General features: G+C 38.0%; 1 protein-coding gene across 3 annotated transcripts in view; it reads left to right on the top strand.

Annotated features, from left to right (window-relative positions):
- TET1 (tet methylcytosine dioxygenase 1) overlaps positions 1-24,516 on the top strand; it is a 139,515-nt gene that overhangs the window by 13,466 nt on the left and 101,533 nt on the right. The gene's annotated exons all lie outside the window — the stretch shown is intronic.

The following is a 24,516-nucleotide window of genomic DNA, read 5'->3' as shown; positions in this document are numbered from 1 at the left end:
GGAATTTTATGGAGCTTTGTTAATACTCAAACTTGCTTAAATTAAAATACCTGTCAACTATGGTGTTCTATGATTTTTAGATTACTCACTTGAAATTTTTTGAGCCTACTATGAATACGAGTGTAGTAGGATAGATTAAAATATTATGAACTTAAATTCAGTCAACCTTTTCTATTTCATTCTGCACTTAAATTATCTGTTCAAAAATGCTGACTTTCTGTTTGACTAAGCCATTGTAAACAAGAGATCAGACATTTAAACCCTTGTGTATCAGTGAAATTTAAGGAGTTTTGTTTTAAATATTTATTTATTTATTGTTTATTTGGCTGTGATGGGGCTTAGTTGTGGCACGCAGGATCTTTAGCTGCAGCAGGTGTCAGGTGGGATCCAGTTCTCTGCCCAGGAATTGAACCCGGACCCCCTGTATTGGGAGTGAGGAATCTTAGCCATTGGACCACCAGGGAAGTCCCACATTTAAGGTGTTTTTTAAATACTTTGTTATTACAAACCGAACTGCAATGAATAATCTTTACTCCTTACTTGAGACATGTGCGAGCAGATCAAAATGTGGCCAGCAACTTAGTATCTTATAAACTTATCTCTAAAACACTTAGTAGCAATATTTTTGTAACAGAAAGATCTCACTGGTAAGCTCTGGATTTGTAACATTACCAATGACATTGTTGCCAAAGGTACTCTAATAGGTGCTCTTTTCTAAACTTGCTCCTCTTCTGGCATTACACATTTGGTTCAATGGTTTACCATCTACATGGTCACCCTAAATGGAACATTCAGTCATCTTTAATAGCCTTTCTCTCATTCTTCTATTTATCTCTTGTCTGCAAGATACGAGCACTCCTATCTCTCCATTTTCTTTGCTCCAGCTGTTGAGGCATTTATCTCCTACTGGGACAATTTCAACTTTCTCTTTATTATTGGCAAGTATTTATGGCACTTCTATTCTGGGATTAGCATACCAGCCAGCTGGAAAGTCAAGATGTTGAACAACAAGCTCTCCTTAGGTGCAACTCAAGTTTTCTTTCTATAATGCTCTTTCTCCTCAGTTCAGTTCAGTTCAGTCGCTCAGTCGTGTCCGACTCTTAGCGACCCCATGAATCACAGCATGCCAGGCCTCCCTGTCCATCACCATCTCCCAGAGTTCAATCAGACTCACGTCCATCCAGTTCGTGATGCCATCCAGCCATCTCATCCTCTGTCGTCCCCTTCTCCTCCTGCCCCCAGCCTCTCCCAGCATCAGAGTCTTTTCCAATGAGTCAACTCTTCTCATGAGGGGGCCAAATTACTGGAGCTTCAGCTTTAGCATCATTCCTTCCAAAGAAATCCCAGGGTTGATCTCCTTCAGAATGGACTGGTTGGATCTCCTTGCAGTCCAAGGGACCCTCAAGAGTCTTCTCCAACACCACAGTTCAAACGCATCAATTCTTCAGTGCTCAGCCTTCTTCACAGTCCAACTCTCACATCCATACATGACCACAGGAAAAACCATAGCCTTGACTAGACAGACCTTAGTCAGCAAAGTAATGTCTCTGCTTTTGAATATACTATCTAGGTTGCTCATAACTTTTCTTCCAAGGAGTAAGCGTCTTTTAATTTCATGGCTGCAGTCACCATCTGCAGTGATTTTGGAGCCCCCAAAAATAAAGTCTGACACTGTTTCTACTGTTTCCCCATCTATTTCCCATGAAGTGATGGGACTGGATGCCATGATCTTTGTTTTCTGAATATTGAGCTTTAAGCCAACTGTTTCACTCTCCTCTTTCACTTTCATCAAGAGGCTTTTTAGCTCCTCTTCACTTTCTGCCATAAGGGTGGTATCATCTGCATATCTGAGGTTATTGATATTTCTCCCGGCAATCTTGATTCCAGCTTGTGTTTCTTCCAGTCCAGCGTTCCTCATGATGTACTCTGCATATAAGTTAAATAAGCAGGGTGACAATATACAGCCTTGACGTACTCCTTTTCCTAGTTGGAACCAGTCTGTTGTTCCATGTCCAGTTCTAATTGTTGCTTCCTGACCTGCATACAGATTTCTCAAGAGGCAGGTTAGGTGGTCTGGTATTCCCATCTCTTTCAGAATTTTCCACAGTTTATTGTGATCCACACAGTCAAAGGCTTTGGCATAGTCAATAAAGCAGAAATAGATGTTTTTCTGGAACTCTCTTGCTTTTTACATGATCCAGTGGATGTTGGCAATTTGATCTCTGGTCCTCTGCCTTTTCTAAAACCAGCTTGAACATCAGGGAGTTCACGGTTCACGTATTGCTGAAGCCTGGCTTGGAGAATTTTTAGCATTACTTTACTAGCATGTGAGATGAGTGCAATTGTGCGGTAGTTTGAGCATTCTTTGGCATTGCCTTACTTTTGAATTGGAATGAAAACTGACCTTTTCCAGTCCTGTGGCCACTGCTGAGTTTTCCAAACTTGCTGGCATATTGAGTGCAGCACTTTCACAGCATCATCTTTCAGGATTTGAAAGAGCTCAACTGGAATTTCATCACCTCCACTAGCTTTGTTCGTAGTGATGCTTTCTAAGGCCCACTTGACTTCACATTCCAAGATGTCTGGCTCTAGATTAGTGATCACATCATCATGATTATCTGGGTCGTGAAGATCTTTTTTGTACAGTTCTTCTGTGTATTCTTGCCACCTCTTCTTAATATCTTCTGCTTCTGTTAGGTCCATACCATTTCTGTCCTTTAATGAGCCTATCTTTGCATGAAATGTTCCCTTGGTATCTCTAATTTTCTTGACGAGATCTCTAGTCTTTCCCATTCTGTTGTTTTCCTCTATTTCTTTGCATTGATCGCTGAAGAAGGCTTTCTTATCTCTTCTTGCTATTCTTTGGAACTCTGCATTCAGATGCTTATATCTTTCCTTTTCTCGTTTCTTTTTGCCTTGCTTCTTTTCACAGCTATTTGTAAGGCCTCCCCAGACAGCCATTCTGCTTTTTTGCATTTCTTTTCCATGGGGATGGTCTTGATCCCTGTCTCCTGTACAATGTCAGGAACCTCATTCCATAGTTCATCAGGCACTCTATCTATCAGATCTAGACCCTCCAATTAGTGCTTTTCTGTATATGGGATTCATCTCACTCAAAACAATGGAAAATAGTGCCTTCCAATGATAGGTGAAGCCTAGATTCCTTAGCATGGAATAAGAGATCTTTAGGGTCTTGACATGACTGACTTCTTTTGTCTTATTTGATGTCACTTCTTACATTATACTCGAACTTTCAGCTATATCTAGCTGCTTCTGCTTCCCCAGGCTCACTGTGCATGGTCCTGTCTCCATGTTCATACTCATGGTACATGTTCTTCCTTTTTCCTGCCTGACAAAACCCCACCCCTTCCCTCACCGTTTCCTGTGCAACACCTGTATCTGTGCATGTTCCTCAGGTTTACTTCCAGAGAACTTTATTTTTCTTGTGCATTCTAGCCTTGTTACAGTGATAGGTGCTAAGTAAATACTTGTTAATTGTAACTCAAATTATCAGGTTTAGAAATTTAGATGGTGTGTGGTTTATTTCTGTAAACTTGCTCTGGCAGGCAAGTGTGGCCACTGTGGTCAAGGTCTGTCAGGGTGGGAAATACTACTAGTACTGTTAAGGAATGAATGAATATATTGGCTATTGCTCACACTCCTACGCACCACATTCTTTATTTCTAAAAAACATTAAAAAATATTTTCAGTTCAGTTCAGTCACTTAGTCGTGTCCGACTCTTTGAGACCCCATAGATTGCAGCATGCCAGGCCTCCCTGTCCATCACAAACTCCCAGAGCTTGCTTAAACTCATGTCCATCAAGTCAGTGATGCCATCCAACCATCTCATCCTCTGTCATCCCCTTCTCCTCCTGCCTTCAATCTTTCCCAGGGTTTTTTCCAATAAGTCAATTTTTTGTATCAGGTGGTCCAATATTGGATCTTCAGCTTCAGCATCAGTCCTTCCAGTGAATATTCAGGACTGATTTCCTTTAGGATTAACTGGTTTGATTTCCTTGCAGTCCAAGGGATTCTCAAGAGTTTTCTCCAATACCACAGTTCAAAAGCATCAATTCTTTGACGTTCAGCTTTCTTTACACTCTGACTCTTACATCCATACATGACCACCTGGAAAACCACAGCTTTGACTATATGGGCCTTTGTCAGCAAAGTAATGTGATATGCTGTCTAGCTTTGTCATAGTTTTTCTTCCAAGGAGCATATATCTTTTAATTTCATGGCTGCAGGCACCATCTGCAGTGATTTTGGAGCCCAAGAAAAGAAAGTCTGTCACTGTTTCCATTTCCATTGTTTTCCCATCTATTTGCCATGAAGTGATTCGACCGGATGCCATGATCTTAGTTTTTTGAATGCTGAGTTTTAAGCCACTATTTGCCAATAAAATTGACTTCGGCAGTATTTTCTCACAAATCATTAACAATGCTATTTTGCTTCCACAGTCAAACCTCTATCTTTACACTCAAATGCTCTTTCCAGCTACTGGCCTTTAGCAGGTCAGTAACATGAATGGCCGGAGAAGGCGATGGCAACCCACTCCAGTACTCTTGCCTGGAAAATCCCATGGATGGAGGAGCCTGGTAGGCTGCAGTCCATGGGGTCGCGAAGTCGGACACTTTTCACTTTCATGCATGGGAGAAGGAAATGGCAACCCACTCCAGTGTTCTTGCCTGGAGAATCCCAGGGAGGGCGGAGCCTGGTGGGCTGCCGTCTATGGGGTTGCACAGAGTCGGACATGACTGAAGCAACTTAGCAGCAGCAGCAGCAACATGAATGGCAGGATGCTTTATGTGACCCACTCAGCAAGCAGTAAGACGCCAATAAAGAGAAGATGAGGAACTATGAACCTGAAAATCTATGAAAAAGGTAGCTCTCACTAAAGCTACCAATCATTGAAATCTCATTATCCAACCAGTAGTTTCAGCTAACTTCTCAAAACAGATTTTGTACCTTTGCTTCATAAAGAAGCCACCCATGAAAGCACAGCACTCTCTCACCTTGGGATTTAGGCTCCATGTCCGGCTTCAGAGTCATTTATAAGTGATTCACTGCTGCTTCCTCCTTCTCCCCCAACTACCTAGACACCACTAACTCTACATCCTGGTTGGGATTTGCTAGCACCTGCAGACTGCCCAGCACCACAACCCACGCAACCGCTGGTCCAGCTGAGGGCTGCCTACCCATGATCTTCATTTTTTTGAATGTTGAGTTTTAAGCCAGCTTTTTCACTCTCTTCTTTCACTTTCATCAGGAGGCTCTTTAGTTCTTCACTTTCTGCCATAAGGATGGTGTCATCTGCGTATCTGAGATTACTGATATTTCCCCTGGCAATCTTGATTCCAGTTTGTGCTTCATCCAGCCCAGCATTTTACATGATGTACTCTGCATATAAGCAGGGTGACAGTTTACAGCCTTGATGTACTCCTTTCCCAATTTGGAACCAATCCATTGTTCCATGTATGGTTCTGTTGCTTCTTGACCTGCATAAAAAAACTTTTACTTTGCATAATTCAGATTTATAGAAATATTGCAGTACTGAGCATTTAGTTTATCTTTCAGGCAAATGATAACATTTTCTGAAACTGGAGGATGATTGCTTTACAGTGTTGTGTGGTTTCTGCTGTGCATCAACCTGAGTCAGCTATAAATAAATATGTATTTCCTCCCTCTTAAGCCTCTCTACCACCCACCTGCTATTCCACCTCTCTAGGACATCACAGAGAGCACTGAGCTGAGCTCCCTGTGTTGTACAGCACCTTCCCACTAGCTATCTGTTTTACACATTTTACTCTTTTTGCATTTTATTTTTTATTTTTTTTTTTTTTTAATTTATTTTTAATTTTTACTTTACAATTCTGTATTGGTTTTGGGATAGATTGACATGAATCCACCACAGGTGTACATGCGTTCCCAAACATGAACCCCCCTCCCACCCCCCTCCCCACAACATCTCTCTGGGTCATCCCCGCGCGTCTGCCCCAAGCGTGTCATATCCTGCATCAGACATAGACTGGTATTTCGATTCTTACATGTTATTATACATGTTTCAATGCCATTCTCCCAAATCATCACACCCTCTCCCTCTCCCTCTGAGTCCAAAAGTCCGCTATACACATCTGTGTCTCTTTTGCTGTCCTGCATACAGGGTCATCATTGCCATCTTCCTAAATTCCATATATATGTGTTAGTATACTGTATTGGTGTTTTTCTTTCTGGCTCACTTCACTCTGTATAATCGGCTCCAGTTTCATCCATCTCATCAGAACTGATTCAAATGTATTCTTTTTAATGGCTGAGTAATACTCCATTGTGTATATGTACCACAGCTTTCTTATCCATTCATCTACTGATGGACATCTAGGTTGTTTCCATGTCCTAGCTATTATAAACAGTGCTGCGATGAACATTGGGGTACATGTGTTTCTTTCAATTCTGGTTTCCTCTGTGTGTATGCCCAACAGTGGGATTGCTGGGTCATAAGGCATTTCTATATGCAATTTTTTAAGGAATCTCCACACTGTTCTCCATAGTGGCTGTACTAGTTTGCACTCCCACCAACAGTGTAGGAGGGTTCCCTTCTCTCCACACCCTCTCCAGCATTTGTTGCTTGCAGATTTTTGGATCGCAGACATTCTGACTGGTGTGAAGTGGTACCTCATTGTGGTTTTGATTTGCATTTCTCTTATAATGAGTGATGTTGAGCATCTTTTCATGTGTTTGTTAGCCATCCGTATGTCTTCTTTGGAGAAATGTCTATTTAGTTCTTTGGCCCATTTTTTTATTGGGTCGTTTATTTTTCTGGAATTGAGCTGCAGGAGTTGCTTGTATATTTTTGAGATTAGTTGTTTGTCAGTTGCTTCATTTGCTATTATTTTCTCCCATTCGGAAGGCTGTCTTTTCACTTTGCTTATGTTTTCCTTTGTTGTGCAGAAGCTTTTAATTTTAATTAGATCCCATTTGTTTATTTTTGCTTTTATTCTTTTTGCATTTTATTGTATCACTTTAATTAAATAATTTTTATCAGAGTATAGTATAGTTGATTTAAAATGGTTTCTGGTGTATAGTAAAGTGACTCGGGTATACATCTATCTACTCTTTTTTTTTTTTTTTAAACTTTTTAAAAATGTAATTGATTTTTTTGGCTTGCCCCACGCAGCCTGTGAGTTCTCATTTCCCCAAACAGGTATCCAACCCGTGTGTTTTGCAGTGAAAGCACAGGGTCTTAACCACTGACCACCAGAGAAGTCCTTCCATTCTCTTTTAGATTCTTTTCCCATTTAGGTCATTAGAGAGTACTGAGAAGAGTTCCCTGTGCTATCTCTTTTTGTCTCCTCCATGGTGGTGATTTAGTGGTTAAGTCACGTCTGACTCCTGTGACCCCCTGCCAGGCTCCTCTGTCCATGGGAGTCTCTAGGCAAGAATACTGGAGTGGGTTGCCATTTTGTTCTCCAGGGGATCTTCCTGACCCAGGCTCAAACCCCAGTTTCCTGTGTTGCAGACAGGTGATTTACCAACTGAGGTATGAGGGAAGCCCTGTCTCTTCCAGATATGTCTTCTTCATATACATAAATCGTTTCTCTGAATTAATTGAGACTAAGTTTTTCATAGACATGATATTCCTTTATCCTGACATACTAGAGAATAGATTTCCTGAAAACAAGTATATTCTCACATATTATCAAAATTATGAAATTAATAATGAACCATTGTTATTAACTGACCCACAGACTTTATTTGGCCTATAAGAAAATATCCTTTTGGCCTCTGTTAATTTGTAGTAATTCCTTAGACTTATAAAACAACTTTACTGAGGTATAATTGATATATAATAAACTGCACATATTCAAAGTATACAATTTGATAAGTATGATATACATACACTATGTGATCATTACCACAGTCAAAGTCCATCACTCCCCAAAATTCCTTCATAGTCTCTACACCCCTACCTGTACCCCTTTTCCTCAGGCAAACATCTTTCCATCATTGTACATTTGTTTGTATTTTCCAGGGTTTGATATAAATGGAATAGTATAATACAACGGTTTTGGGGGGAGTTAGAATATTTTTGCAATATTTTATGATATTGCTAATTTTACAAAGTGCAGATTACTTATTTTGTCCCTCACTTTGGGTCTGTCTAATGCTTCCTCATGACTTCTTCTGGATTATGCATTTTTGTTTGAATACCTTCTTATAAAAGGGGCATGATGTCCTTTGTCCCACTATTTATGATTTTAATTTTTATCACTTGGTTAAAGGTAGTGGCTCCATGGTATAATCAGTATTTTTCACTTTGTATTTAATAAATATCTTGCAGGGACATTGAGGCTTGTAAATATACAGCTATCCCTCAAATTTTCATGTTCAGTTTTAGTATTCACTGCTGATTTTTGCCTGATAGTTGTCAAAACCTGATTCTGTTTCCATCATTTCTTCTTCTTTTTTTAAAATTAATTAATTTATTTTTCATTTTAATTTACAATTCTGTATTGGTTTTGCCATACATTGACATGAATCCACCACGGGTGTACATGTGTTCCCAAACTTGAAGCCCCCTCCCACCCCCTTCCCCACAACATCTCTCTGGTTCATCCAGGTGTACCAGCCCCAATCCATCATTTCTTCTAAATCTATTAATTAGCTTTAAACTCCAAGGAAGAGCTTTTTCTTCTTACTTTATTTATATATTTATTTCAGTGTGAACTTGTAGATTTTTGTTATATTCAGTAGATTATACTTCTTTATTATCATTACTTATTTTGATACTCAAATTTCCTCAAATTTGGCCAGGGAGCACCTTCAACCATTGTTTGAATAATTATTTTCTGTCACAAATGTTCCAAGGTTTTCTATTTCCCATCCTGCCCCAGATGAAATGACAGTTATCCAAGAAAACTTGGTTCTTTTTGGTAGAGAATGGTAATTAGAAACCAAGATCTTGGTGATAGAAATTATTGCTGTTACTGAAATGTTAGTGATGTGTTCAAAAGTTAAGACTATGCATTTGTTGAATTAGTGTTTCTTTCTCTCACACACACTACGCTCACCCTTCAACGAGGTTATATTGTCCATTTGAGATACAATTTTAATTAATTTATTTCTGTTCATATCTTATTTCAAAGTTTCCCTATATTAGATGATATTCACATATCATCTCTTGCTTCACATATCATACTCACATATCATCACTTGCTCTCTCTCACCAAAATATCACCTTTTTCCAGACAAAGCTGATTCTGAAGATGTGTTGTGTTGTCCTTATACTGAACTCTCACTCTATGCTAGACCTACTCATCCAACAGTGCACAGAAGAAAATAGGGAACACTTCTCTGAGGGAAGTTCACTCTAACAGAGCAAGGAACAGTTGTACACTCTTGTTTATGGTCGCCTTTTGTTAATACTACGTTTATGAGACTCATCGATAGTCTTGCTTATAGTTATTCATCCTCATTGTAGTGTTGTTTTCCAGTGCATGTATATATCACAATACAGAAATTCTATTGTTAATAACATGTATTAACAATATCTATTTTGTCATATGTCATATTGCCTATCCATTCTATTGTTAATGCGCAGTGGAATGTTACAGTGTAGAACTGAACAGGAGAACAAACATTGTAGTGCTACTATGGACATTTTTATGAAAGCCTTTTGGTGAATATATGCATACATTCTATTGACTATATTCCTAGGAGTGGAATTGCTTTGTCATAAAATATGCATATGTTTAACTTTCATCGATACTACCAAACTGCTGTGGTTGATCCAATTAAGATTCTCTTTACAGTAGTGTATGAGAGTTCCACTTGCTCCCTATCCAACAGTTGATATTTTTTGTCTTATTTTGTTTTAATAATTTCATTGGCTGTTTAGTGGCATCACTACATTGCATTTCCTTGATGACTAATGAAATCAAGCTCTCTCTCTCTCTCTTTTTTTCTCACTGTGCAGTTTGCCGGACCTTAGTTCCCTGTCCCTGCCCCCTGCAGTGGAAACATGGAGTCTTAACTACTGAAACACCACAAAAGTCCTGCTTTTATTCACTTTTAAATTGGCTTTTCACTACTAATTCATTAGTTTATTATATTTTGTTGAAACAAATTCTTTGTTGAATAAATAATTGCAGATATCTTTATCTATTTTATGACAATGTTTCACTTAATTGTGCTTCTTATTTTTTGGCCACACTTCAAGACTTGCAAGATCTTAGTTCCCCAACCAGGGATACAACCCACACCTGGCGGTCAAAGCCCAGAGTCTTAACCATTGGAGCACAAGGGAACTCCCTATGCTTTTTAATGAACAGAAATTCTTTTCTTTTTTTCTAAAAACTATTTATATATTTGGTTGCACCAGGTCTTAGTTGCAGCATGTGGGTTCTAGCTCCCTGTTGTTTAGTCGCTCAGTCATGTTCAACTCTTTGCAACCCCATGGACTACAGCATGCCAGGCTTCCCTGTCTTTCACCATCTCCTGGAGCTTGCTCAAACTCATGTCCATTAAGTTGGTGATGCCATTCTCATCCTCTATCTTCCCCTTCTCCTGCCTTCAAACTTTCCCATCATCAGGGTCTTTTCTAATGAGTCGGTTCTTTGCATCAAGTGGCCAAAATATTGGAGCTTCCGTTTCAGCATCAGGCCTTCCAATGAATATTTAGGATTGATATCCGTTAGGATTGACTAGTTTGATCTGTTTGCTAGTTCCCTGACCAGGGATCAAAGCTAGGCCCCCTGCATTCAGAGCTCTTGAGTCTTAGCCACCGGACCACGAGGGAAGTCCCGAATGAACAGAAATTCTTATCTTTAATGTAGTCCAGTTTACCACTCTTCTCCTTTATGGTAACTTTTTAATAACTTTTTATTTCCTGTTTAAGGAAATTTTGTCTATTTTTTGCAAATTCCAAGGTCATGAAGTTGTTCTCTTTTGTTTTCTTCTTTAAAAGCTGCTTTTTAAAACCATTCACATTAAGCTCTATGAAGATATGGAATTGACTTTTGCATATTGTGTGAGAGATAGGAGTCAAGATTTATTCTTCTTCATCTGGGTATCTACTTGACCAGCACCATTACTGAAATGACTGTACTTTTCCCACTACAGCATCAACTTTGTCACAAATCAGGTGATTGATTAGTTCTGAATCTGTTTATAGACTCTTTTCATTGGCCTTTTTTTCTGTCTTTGTATCTAAACTCACATCATTATTAGGTTTTACCGCTAGTCTTGCTGACTGGTAATATAAGTCCTTAAGTATTTTTTTTTTTTTTTTTTTTAGGCTATTTTCTTGTTGTTCTTTCATGATTTTTTTTCTTTTTGGGGGACCGGGCATGCTTGGCTTGTCAGATCTTAATTCCCAGACCAGAAATCCAATCTGCCCTCGGCAGTGAGAGTTCAGAGTTCTAATCACTGGACCACCAGGGAATACCCAAATTTTTGAATCCACTTGTAAATTTCCACCAAAAGCCATGCTGAAATTTTTATTGTGTTTTTGTTGAACCTATATATCAATTTGGAGAGACTGACATTTTTTACAATATTGAATCTTCCAGTTCATTGAATCTTCCGGTTCATGACCATAGTATATTTATGTCTTACTTTATTTCAATATTTTATAGTTTCCAATATAGAGCTATTTAATTTATTTTATTTTTAACCATTTGATGCCAGACTTTTGATACTTTACATGCTTATCAATGATTGAAGCCCATTTACTTTGATAACCAAGAATATTTTTAAGCAAAGATATTTCATATGTTTGTTTGTTCCTCACATCAGAATTATTTTACTTATTATTGAGGGTTGGAGTGAGAGAGAGAAAATACATTTATAGTTTTAAAATCTTAATATCATTATTAGTGCTTATATAAAATAAATATACATTTTAGAACAGAATTATTTTTTTTTCTAAAACATACTTAGCCCCCAAAGGTATATGCCAATTCTCAAGACATTAACTAATAATGCCTGGGAGAAATAAAAGCAATTTTGATTTACTTTTTTTTTTATCAGAAATTGCATTTTTGCCTCACAATGATTTATTTTAATTGTACAGCAAGGTGACTAGATAGTCTTCCCAGTGATATCTTTGGCTGAGAGATAAAGTGTTATTCTTCTACCTAATTTTGTTCAATTCTCCATATTAAGAAATACAAATAATTAAAACCACTAACTTTGTAACTCATAGCCATCTAGGAATTTGCCCTTGGCTAGGTATTCCTTATATGTTTTTATGATTTAGCATATTGACACATATACGTTATTCTATTTATTGAATAGTGAAAGAAGTTTACAAGTAGCGAGGGTGCTTTTTAGTATCAGACCTTTATTGTTCAGTTGCTAAGTAGTGTCTGAAGCTTTGTGACTCCATGGACTGCAGCATGCCAGGCTTCTCTGTCCTTCACTGTTTTACGGAGTTCACTCGAATTCATGTCTGTTGAGTTGGTGATGTTATCTCAACCTTTGTTGCCCTCTTCTCCTCCTATCCTGTTTTTCCCAGTATCAGGGTCTTTTCCAATGAGTCTGCTCTTCCCATCAGGTTGCCAAAGTACTGGATCTTCAGCTTCAGCATCTGTCCTTCCAGTGAATATTCAGGATTGATGTCCTTTAGGATTGGCTGGTTTGATCTTGCTGTCCAAGGGACTCTCAAGAGTCTTCTCCAGCACCACAATAAGAAAGCATTAATTCTTCTGCACTCAGCCTTCTTTATGGTCCAGCTCTCATATCCGTATGTGACTACTGGAAAAATCATAGCTTTGACTATACGGACCTTTGTCGGCAAAGTAATGTCTCTGCTTTTTAATACGCGGTCTAGGTTGGTCTTAACTTTTCTTTCAAGGAGCAAGCAACTTTTAATTTCATGGCTGCAGTTACCATCCACAGTGACTTTGGAGCCCAAGAAAAGAAAATCTGTCACTATTTGCCAAATCTATCTATTTGCCATGAAGTGATGGGACTGTATGCTGTGATCTTCATTTTTTGAATGTTGAGTTTTAAGCCAGCTTTTTCACTCTCCTCTTTCACTTTCATCAAGAGGCTCTTTAGTTCTTCACTTTCGGCCATAAGGATGGTGTCATCAGCATATCTGAGGTTATTGATATTTCTCCTGGCAATCTTGATTTCACCTTGTGCTTCATTCAGCCAGCTTTTTGCATGATGTACTCTGCATAGAAGTTAAATAAGCAGGGTGACCATATACAGCCTTGATGTACTCCTTTCCCAACTTTGTACCAGTCCATTGTTCCATGTCTGGTTCTAACCATTGCTTCTTGACCTACATACAGGTTTCTCAGGAGATAGGTAAGGTGGTCTTGTATTACCATCTCTTTAAGAATTTTACGTAGTTTGTTGTGATCCACAGTCAAAGGCTTTAGTGTAGTCAATGAAGCAGAGATAGATGTTTTTCTGGAATTCATTTGCTTTCTCTTTGATCCAGTGGATGCTGGCAATTTAACCTCTGGTTCTCTGCCTTTTGTAAATCCAGCTTGAACATCTGGAAGTTCTCAGTTCATGTACTGCTGAAGCCTCGCTTGAAGGATTTTGAGCATTACCTTCCTAGCATGTGAAATGAGCACATTTGTATGGTAGTTTGAGCATTCTTTGGCATTGCCTTTCTTTGGGATCGGAATGAAAACTGACCTTTTAATTACATGAATTGAATAATTGAATGACTAAGCACTTTGTGAATTGGTTGACAAGGTGAAATAGTCTCAATATTTATTCCAGTTTTTTTTTTGTGTGTGTGTGGTTTTGTGTGTGTGTTTGTGTGTGTGCATGGTTGTTGTTGTTGTTGTTGTTTTTTTGCCACACCAGACAGCTTGTGGGATCTTAGTTCCCAGATCAGGGATTGAACCCTGGCTACCATGGTGAAAGCTCTATGTTTTAACCACTGGACTGCCAGGAAATTCCCTACTCCAGTTAATATTGACCCCCCCCCAATATTAAAGGGTTATTCTATGCTTGATTAAATTAATAGCAACTAGATAACACCATAAACGTGCTATTTGTTACCATGCTACCTTCCTAGCTAATAGAAAGTGCACCTGGAAAAATAGCAATACCTATATAGGTTGTACTTGAAAGGCTAAAAGTTAATAGTATATATGATACAAATGGAACGAGTAAGTGTTCACCATCCAGTGGATAGTGTGCTAACAGTCTGGTTTTGGACATGTCTGTTTGGAATTGGTTGACATACTTGTTTGATTTTATTTTATCCATGTTAGTGGGAGTGGAGTGGGACAAGCCTCTCCTGGCCACTGCTTTTCTTACTGTTTTCAAACAGCCGGATTTCATTTTGGCATGTGTTATATATGGCATATGGAACAAATTTTTGCTACCAAGTTTTGCAATTGAGGGCAGATGTTATATGTCCTTAAGTATGCCTTTAAGGAATCTCTTTGGATCACTGGTGAGTCTTCAGTAGCATACCTCACCACAGAGCTGACCTTAGGAAAAAGAGCCTTTGGTGTCTAGGAACCTTGCATGTTTAGAACACATAAACTGAATCACTCTGCTGTACACCAGAAACTAATGCTACATTGTATATCAAGTATACATCAATGGAAAAAATAAAGCCTGTCAACAAAACTATGCTGATTTTGACTGATTCTGATCAGTGTATGCTAATTTCTGGAATCTTGTCAATATGTTTCAAATCTTACCTTGCCATTTTGTGTAGACCATCTTATCCAGAAAAAAAATGTGAAACTGACTTAACGCCTTCATCTAATATCCATATTATCCAAGTTATACTGTCACTTACTAGTGAGCATTGTAGTTTGGTACATTTATTTTGCTATCGAGCTTGTCTCCCCAGCTCTTTCTGGTCAGCTTCTTGATTTTTTTTTTTTTTTTAATTATTCTAGATTAGTGTTTCAAGAGTTGATTTTTTCAAAGCTTCAGAAGTCATTCTGTTTATAAAGTAGGCTCTCATTGTGATACTATAATGGATGTGGCACAAGTAAAACCAGGAATCACATATTTTTGCATTGTGTGTGTGCTAAGTCGCTTCAGTCATGTCCAACTCTTCATGACCCCATGAATTTTAGCCTGCCAGGCTCCTTTGTCCATGGATTCTCCAGGCAAGAATACTAGAGTGGATTGCTCTGCACTCCTCCACGGAATCTTCCTGATGCAGGGATTGAATTATCATCTCTTCTATCTTCTGTATTGGCAGATGGGTTCTTTACCACTAAGTGACACCTGGGAATCAAATATTTTTGCATTAATTTCATATTAAAATAAAACACAACTAACAAATGAATCAAATTAATCTAAGCAATTCAAATCATTACCTTGATAATGAGACTAGGTGCTCAAGTCATGATTATCCAGAAAGTCTATGCTAATTAGCATCAGCTCATGTCTGCAACAAGAGTAAGCAACAAGACAAATCTTGTTCTTTTTCTGATTTATTTATGCCCCATTAAAACTGATTGTGAGAGTTGGACTGTGAAGAAAGCTGAGCGCAGAATTGATGCTTTTGAACTGTGGTGTTGGAGAAGACTCTTGAGAGTCCCTTGGACTGCAAGGAGATTCAACCAGTCCATCCTAAAGGAGATCAGTCGTAGGTGTTCATTGGAAGGACTGATGCTGAAGCTGAAACTCCAGTACTTTGGCCACCTCTTGTGAAGCGTTGACTCATTGGAAATGACCCTGATGCTGGGAGGGATTGGGGGCAGGAGGAGAAGGGGATGACAGAGGATGAGATGGCTGGATGGCATCACCGACTTGATGGATATGAGTTTAAGTGAACTCTGGGAGTTGGTGATGGATGGACAGGGAAGCCTGGCCTGCTGCGATTCATGGGGTCGCAAAGAGTTGGACACGACTGAGTGACTGAACTGAACACTGATTGAATCCAGATCTCCCACATTGCTGACAGTTTCATTACCATCTGAGCCATCAGCGAAGCCCAAGAATACTGGAGTGGGTAGCCCGTCCCTTCTCCAAGGGATCTTTCTGATCCAGGAATCGAACTGGGATCTCCTGCATTGCAGGAAGATTCTTTACCAGCTTAGCTACCAGGGAAGCTTTAAAAAGAAGAGGATCATGAGAAAGCAATGATTAGAGGTGAGATGTTTACTTCTAAAGCCAAAGCCCAGGCTAGGGAAGGTGCCAGCACATAATAGGTGCTCAACAAATGTTTGTTGAACAAATGACTCAATGAATGAATGAAATCTCATTAAAAAATGTAAGATTCAGCCTATGTCACATACTAGTGTATCCTAAAAAAAAAAAAAGTGCACTGTAAACCATCATATTCCATATATCCTTAAAATATCATCTTAGCAACTAGTACTCCAAAAATTTTGGGGTTTATCTTATATATGTCATTTTCAAGTACCAAAGATATTAGGATCATGACATATCTATAATAGAAATTTAAGAAGAAGACTTGAGAAAAATGTTTTTAGGAAGGTGAACAGTGCTTTAAAAATATGTTTAAAAAAAGCAATTGCTGGTGTTGTTTAAAATTACAGCCATGTCCATTTGCAGTTTGAGTTATACCAAGATGCAAAGTTTAGACAACTCAGAATTCTAGAGGAAAAAAGACCATGAAAACTCAAAATTACATTTTTCTACTCGTAAATGGAATTTTGGAAAACAGTTCTAGAAGGATACATACCTACCAAACCATACGTTGGAACCATTTACCTCTGAGGACTAGATTTTTTGGATGTAGGAGGGATGTATTAAAACATATGTGACTTTAAATTTTTGACTAAATTTTTCTAAAATGGTTTGAGTTTCTAAATAAAGAACTTATGTTTTATTTAAAAAGTAATAAAACATACTAAATCAAAGTGATGTAATTTGCATTTAGAAAGTTTAGAAGAGGCAGTGCAGTGGTTAGAACTAATGCTTTCATTGCAAAGGGCACAGTTTCAATCCCTGGTTCCAGGAACTAAGATCCTGCAGGCCATCCAGCAAAAAAGAGAAAAAAGAAACAAATATGAAAAGATAAACTTTAATTCTATTATCTAGAGGCAACCGCTATGAGTATACAGTATTTTTTCTACATTTGAAAAATACCATTGTTTTAATTTTTTTTTTCTTTTTGTTTCACTGGAAAGGAAAGATGATGCTCAGTTTGAAATGTTAAAGGTATATAAATTGCTTTGTTACATTAAAGGTAAATGTGTGCACATACACACACACACAAATAAGTAACATCGTTAAAGTTGATTGGGGCAAAATTTTTTCTCCTTTTTATTTTTACTCGGTATATCATCAGCATTTCCCTTGTAAGTAAAAATCTGTAAAGGTTTTAAAAATATGTGTATAATATTCCTTTGGGATGATGAACATAAATAACCCACTAAATCATTTTTCATTACTGGATGAATTATTTTATATTTAGTGAACTTTTTTATCTGTATAAATCTTGGTTCCCATTTCAAATTCTGTTTTGACACTGGAATCTACTAGTCCTTTACGTCAAGCTAGAAGTATTAGCTTAACTGAAATTTTGGTATTTTGCTAATAATTTATGATTTATTATTGCCTAAATAGGGAAGCCTACTGGGGCTTCCCTGGAGGCCCAGGTGGTAAAGAATCTGCTTGCAATGTGGGAGACCTGGGTTCAGTACGTGAGTTGGGAAGATCCCCTGGAGAAGGAAATGGCAACCCACTCCAATATTCTTGCCTGATGAATCCCAAGGACAGAGGAGCCTGGCAAGCTAAAGTACATGGGGTTGCAAGAGTCTGACACAGCTGAGTGACTAACACACACACACAACAGTTTCTTAAACTTTTATCACCTTTTGAAACCTGAAATTTGTAGTACAGGTTTTTGTTTGTTTGTTTGTTTTTGGAAAATCAAGTGCATTTCCTTCTCAAAAGAATGAGAAACTAAAGTTCCTGTTACGTTCTTTTTGGTAAACATGTCTTCATGCCCTCTCAAAGATGGAGCGTGAGCCAGCATTTCAGCATACCTCCTAACTAATGACTGGATACTAGCCAGATCAGATTAGGTACTTGGTGTATTTTTAGCTACTATGGAAAAAACAGAATTTTAAAATTTATTATTATATTAGTGCTTTAGTCCTGCTAAACTTTCCACATGTTTTTGGTTGCTAGGCAAGAATTCCTAAGATTAATTTGATCCTAATTTCAATGATCCCAACACTTGTCTTTCATATAATGTTTCAAAAACGATAAAGTTAGAACTACAGTAGAGGGTTTTAATCTGGATGGACTTCAGTGCTCTGTGATGCCATCCCCTCAAAATTATATGCTTTCTATGCATTTTTCTAGAAAGATGATCTTTAACTTTCATTAGATTTTACAGAAATGTAGATCATGTTTCCTACCCTCCAAAATAAAAACAAGAGAATCATACTAATCTTTTAAGGCTTGGAAGGAATTAAATTGACAACTGTTACTATGATTAAATTATACTAAGAGTTCTGATGTTCCTCCATTGTGAGAATGGATCTATTTATAACATTGTGATAGTCAGACCCGTGAAGCAGGGATGTCCTGAGGAGCAGCGCTGAGGTCTACAAAGGGTCTGGAAGAGTCCCTGCTAAATATGGATGCTTAAATGAGGTGGTTATTGTTTTATCCTTGTGGAGATTTGCCTATCCATTTCATTACTTTCACTCATTTCCCTCTTGCTATTTGACTCTGGTTTTTTAGAGGAAAGTAGCTAAAGTCTGCAGAAGTAGCCAGTACATGCCATTTCACAGTATCTGCAAATGCATTTTTCCTGCTAGAGAATTAAGATACATTATGAATGAATTGATTTCACCATTCCCATGTGATAGGGAATTATAGTTGTGGTTTCCGGCGAGACAATGATGCCACAGTTATTTTCTTGTCCTTGTATAATGAAAGGGTTTTGGTGTTTCTGCTGTATTCTAGACATTCACACTACACAGCTTATTTTCATATCATATTTCATATGGAACACCATTTTGTGGTGAGTTTTCTGTTAAAGTGCAAAAGTAGGATCAAGGCAGAAGGAAGTAGGAGGTTAAGACAGTGGAAGCCCACAGTTGATTCAAGTCATGGACTGTTTTTTTTTTTTTTTTTTTGGAGTATAGTTGCTTTACAGCGTTATGTCAATTGAATAGAGTTCCCTGTGACACACAGTAGGTTCTCATTACTTATCTGTTTTATACATAGTAGTGCATACATATCAGTCTGAATCTCTCAATTCACCCCCCTCCCCACCCTGACTCCTTTCACCCACTTGGTGTCTATATGTTTTTCTCTATGTCTGTGTCTTTATTTCTGTTTTGCAAATAAGATCTTCAATACCATTTTTCTAGTTTCCACATATATATGTGAATATGTATTTGTTTTTCTCTTTCTGATTACTACATTCTGTGTGACACTCTCTAGGTCCACCCACATGACCCCATTTTGTCCCTTTTTATAGCTGAGTAATATTCCCTTATTGGAGAAGGCAGTGGCACTCCACTCCAGCACTCTTGCCTGGAAAATCCCATGGACGAAGGAGCCTGGTAGGCTGCAGTCCATGGGGTTGCGAAGAGTTGGACACGACTTCCCTTTCACTTTCCATTTTCATGCATTGGAGAAGGAAATGGCAACCCACTCCAGTGTTCTTGCCTGGAGAATCCCGGGATGGCGGAACCTGGTGGGCTGCTGTCTATGGGGTCGCACAGAGTCAGACATGACTGAAGCGACTTTAGCAGCAGCAGCAGCAGCAATATTCCCTTATACATATGTACCACATCTTCTTTACCCCTTCCTCTGTTGATGGACAGTTAGGTTGCTTCATGAAGCCATAAACTTTTGGAGAGAGCTCATCCAGTTTAGGTTTAGAGAGAAAAATGTGTGTGTTTGTGTGTGTGTGTGTGTGTTAATTTCCTCTGTTCTTGACAGAGTAAGTAACTTGTTTAAGAGTTGATACAGAATTGCAGGGAGATTTGTCTACTAAGCAACATAAAATTAAATTACATTCTTTATTCACCTAATTTCATTTTCTAGGGACATTTCTGGTGTTAGATATATATTTAAATGCATATTATATTTATATAATATTTTGTATTTTTTATCTATTTTTGGCCACATGACTTTCAAGATCTTAGTGCCCTCTGCCATGGAACTTTGGTATCCTAACCACTAGACCACCAAGGAATTCCTGGTCTTTAGTATATTTACAAGGTTGTGCAACCATTACCACAATCTATTTCTTATGTGTTCATCACCCCAAAAAAGAAACCCAGTATAATTAAGCAATGACTCTTCATTTTTCCCTCTGTCAGCTCCTGGTAACCACTAATCTGCTTTTTTTGTCTTTATGAATTTGTCTATTCTGGGTATTTCATATAAATGGAATCATACAATATTTGGTCTTTTGTATCTGGCTTCTTTCACTTTAGCCTAATGTTTTCAAGTTTTGTCCTTGTGATTGCATTTATCAGCACTTTCATGACTGAATATTTTTTCATTGCATGAATAAGCCACATTTTGTATGAGCATTCATCAGTTGATGGACTTCTGGGTTGTTCCTACTTTTTAGCTATTATGAATAATGCATTTACGAACAAATGTGTACAGGTTTTTGTGTGAAAATATTTTTCACACAAAAATATGTGTGGAAAGGCTAGGGAAATCTCTGAGTTGAAGAGGGTAGGGATCTCTCTGGAGCTGTGTATATTCTGAGGAGTGTAACTGCTGGGTCCTATGACAACTCTTTATATATATATATAAATTTATTTATTTTAATTGGAGGCTAATTACTTTACAATATTGTATTGTTTTTGCCATACATCAACATGAATCTGCCACAGGTGTACACGTGTTCCTCATCCTGAACCCCCCTCCCAACTCCCTTCCTGTACCATCCCTCTGGGTTGTCCCACTGCACCAGCCCCGAGCATCCTGTATCATGCATTGAACCAGGACTGGCGATTCGTTTCATATATGATATTGTACATGTTTCAATGCCATTCTCCAAATCATCCCACCCTCTCCCTCTCTCACAGAGTCCAAAAGACTGTTCTATACATCTGTGTCTCTTTTGCCTATGGCAACTCTTTGTTGCCAAACTGTTTTTCAAACCAGCCATATCATTTTAGATTCAACCAGCAATGTATAAGGGGCTAATTTCTCCACATCCTCATCAAAGCTTATTATCTGACTTTTTTGTTATTGCCTTCCTAGTGGGTGTGAAGTGATACCCCAGGATGGTTTTGGTTTGCATTTCTCTCATTAATGATGTCAAGCATCCTTTCATGTGTTTATTGACCGCTTGTGTATCTTTGGGAAAGTGTCTATTTCAAGTCTGTCCATTTGGGCTGCTATAACAAAATACTGCTGCCTGGGTGGCTTATAAACAACAGAAATTCATTGCTCATAGTTCTGGCGAAGGCCTACTTCCTGGTTTATAACTGGTGGCTTCTCACTGTCCTCACATGGTGGAAGAGGCTAGGGGTCTCTCTGGAGCTTCTTTTAGAATGCACTGCTGCTTCTGCTGCTGCTAAGTTGCAGCAGTCGTGTCCAACACTGTGCGACCCCATAGACAGCAGCCCAACAGGCTCCTCTGTCCCTGGGATTCTCCAGGCAAGAACACTGGAGTGGGTTGCCATTTCCTTCTCCAATGCATGAAAGTGAAAAGTGAAAGTGAAGTTGCTCAGTTGTGTCTGACTCCCAGAGACCCCATGGACTGCAGCCTACCAGGCTCCTCCATCCATGGGATTCTCCAGCCAAGAGTACTGGAGTGGGGTGCTATTGCCTTCTCCATTAGAATGTAGTAATCTCATTCAATTCAACTGGTATAACTTAAGTATCTTCCAAAGGCCCAACTTTTGAATTCATTATATTAGGCATTAGGATTAAAACAAATTAATTTGGGGGGGCACAAAAATTGTGTGGTGCTTGTCATTTGATATGCATCAAGCAAATGTTGGTCGAATTGAATGATACTAGTCATGGCTGTGAAACTGGTGTGTAGTAAACATTGACATCCAAAGGGGTTAATAACAACTATTATGTATTGAGTACATACTAAGTGCCTGGAATTGTGTTAAGAACTGAAATGCTCATTGTCTCATTTCATCTTTACAATAGTCCTATGACATGTACACTCATCCCCCAGTGTATAAAATAAGACAGTGAGGCTTAGACAGGCCAAGTAACTTGTCTAAGACTACACAGTTGATCTTGGATTAGAGCCCTTGGCTCATATGCGAAGGGCTCATTTTAACCACCATGTCCTTGAGCAAGGGCAGCAATCAAAATGGGAAGAAACTGGACGGTTCAGAGAAGTGGGACCAAAATGTGGACTGGTTGAAGATAGCCATGGTAAGTTTGTTGCTGCTATCTTAGGCCTGTGAAACTTTGAAAGAGATGTTGTATAAGAATCTTATAGGATCACTTTAACAAGAAGCACAGGGAATTATATTCAATATCATCTAATAGCCTATAGTGGAAAAGAAAAAAAAAATATAAAAAACTGAATCACTTTGATATGTACCAGAAACTAGCACAACATTGTAAGTCGACTATATTTCAATAAAAAGTTTAAGAAAAGAATTTTATAAGCTCATTTTACAAAAATATAATTTTTGACAGGAATCAAACATTTAAACTCTTTGAGTTTGCCAATCCCACTGCTTCTGTATTTTAATTTCAAGGTTACAGTCTTTTTAACCATCTTTCTAGCTCCTTTTTTTTTTTTCCATTTTTAGTTTCTCCTTAAGAAACTTTTACAACAACAGGAATATACTGATCTTGTATAATATCATATTTTAACAATATGTGTAAAATATATTATATTTTATAAATATTTTATTTATTATATTTTATTATAGTATATAAAATGAATTATATTTTATGTGTAATATAACCTCTTAAGGTGAACAGGGGGCCTAGAGGAAAGAATACTTTTGTTTCAAAAATATCTAAATAATTTCTTTCATCACATGCATAGCTACGATTAGGGAATTGTTAGGTGTACTGGTCATCCCCCACACCAAGTCACTAAGGCTTCATTATGATTATTAGCAAAAGTAGCCCTATTGAAATATGGGTATATATTTAATAAAGTTAGAAACAATCACGATATCGGTGAATGCAGTTTGATTTACTCTCAAGTGATGTGTATGAAAGAATTGTTGTTATGAGCAAGGAAAATATCAATTCATAGCTTATAAATATCTAGTAAAAACATCAAGGACCATTTATTTTAAACAACAAGAGCTACTGTGCCTTTTGAATAAATATTTTGAAATTAGGTAAATCAAACAAATTTGGGAGGAAATTGCATTTTTTTCTCAACTGGTCGTTAAGAGTATCTATGGAAATGCCATTACAATCAGTTAGGTTAAAACATTCCTGATAATCATAGGCAAGTTTTTCATTTAAACTTGCACAGTTAACACAGGTAGAAGTTTGTGCTCCATACCTGTTATCTAAGGTGCACTGTAGTGAAAAATAACCTTTTTGTTTTCCTGTTATGACAAATATGTCTCCTTTGGATCCCACAAGGTATTCCTAAAGGGCTTTACATTGCAAAAGCTCAAAAGGATCCTTTCTGACAGTGAAATGGTATTCGCAAGTTAGAAGAAATGTCTCTATTAAGAATATCGAGAATCATTTATTTTAAACAAAAACTGATGTGCCCAGTATTTGGCTATCAAGAAAGTCAAACAAACTTCAAAAAAAGATTAATTTTGGGCATTCTATAATTATAGATATTATGGGCTCCATGGCAAGTTTTCTGTGTTTTCTCTCTACCTGAGTTAAGTTCAATGGAAAAGTTATTCATTGAGTCAGAGATTCCACAGGTGTTAAGCAGTGCCTCTAATATAGTTGGTGTTATCTGTTCTATTTCTGGGATGAACAAAGGAAGGACTTCCCTTTCTCCAACCATCAGAAGCATCTGTCTAGTACAACCAGTTACCCAGATGAAAGAGTGACATTTTTAGGCAGACAAATCTTTCTTCTCCAAATATTGTGTGGGACTCTAGTCAATTAGCTAAAAAACTAAAGACATTAACCCTTCTGGAGTAACTGGCCTCATCTCAACAAAAACCTACATACACTTATTTTCAAAATATTGCTTTTCTTTTATTAGGAGACTTAGTTATATGTGGGAATTTTAAACAGGTAAAATACAAGGGTTTCAGATCTGGGATAAACCAGTCATTTCTCCTTGTGCATGCTCAGTCACTCAGTTGTGTCCACCTCTTTGTAACCCCTTGAACTGTAGCCCATCAGGGTCCTCTGTCCACAGAGTTTTCCAGGCAAATACAGGAGTGGGTTACTGTTTCCTCCTGCAGGGATCTTCCCCACCAAGGGCTTGAACGCATGTCTCTTGAATTGACAGGGGTATTCTTTATCGCTGAGCCACCTGGGAAGCCCTTAGTTCTCTTGAAAAGGTAGCTGATATTTGTGATGAACAACTTAACAGGAGTATCATTGTTGGCTTTTGAAGGGACCAATAATGGAAAGTTGAAGGTTGAAATAGAAACATTTCAAACCTGAATGGTATAGAATTAAAGGTTGATTACATCTCTTCA

Source organism: Oryx dammah, unplaced genomic scaffold (assembly GCF_014754425.2).
Source record: "Oryx dammah isolate SB20612 unplaced genomic scaffold, SCBI_Odam_1.1 HiC_scaffold_6, whole genome shotgun sequence".
Taxonomy (NCBI): Eukaryota; Metazoa; Chordata; class Mammalia; order Artiodactyla; family Bovidae; genus Oryx; species Oryx dammah.
The sequence above is the reverse complement of the archived record's forward strand: the minus strand, read 5'-3'. Positions and strand labels throughout refer to the sequence as shown.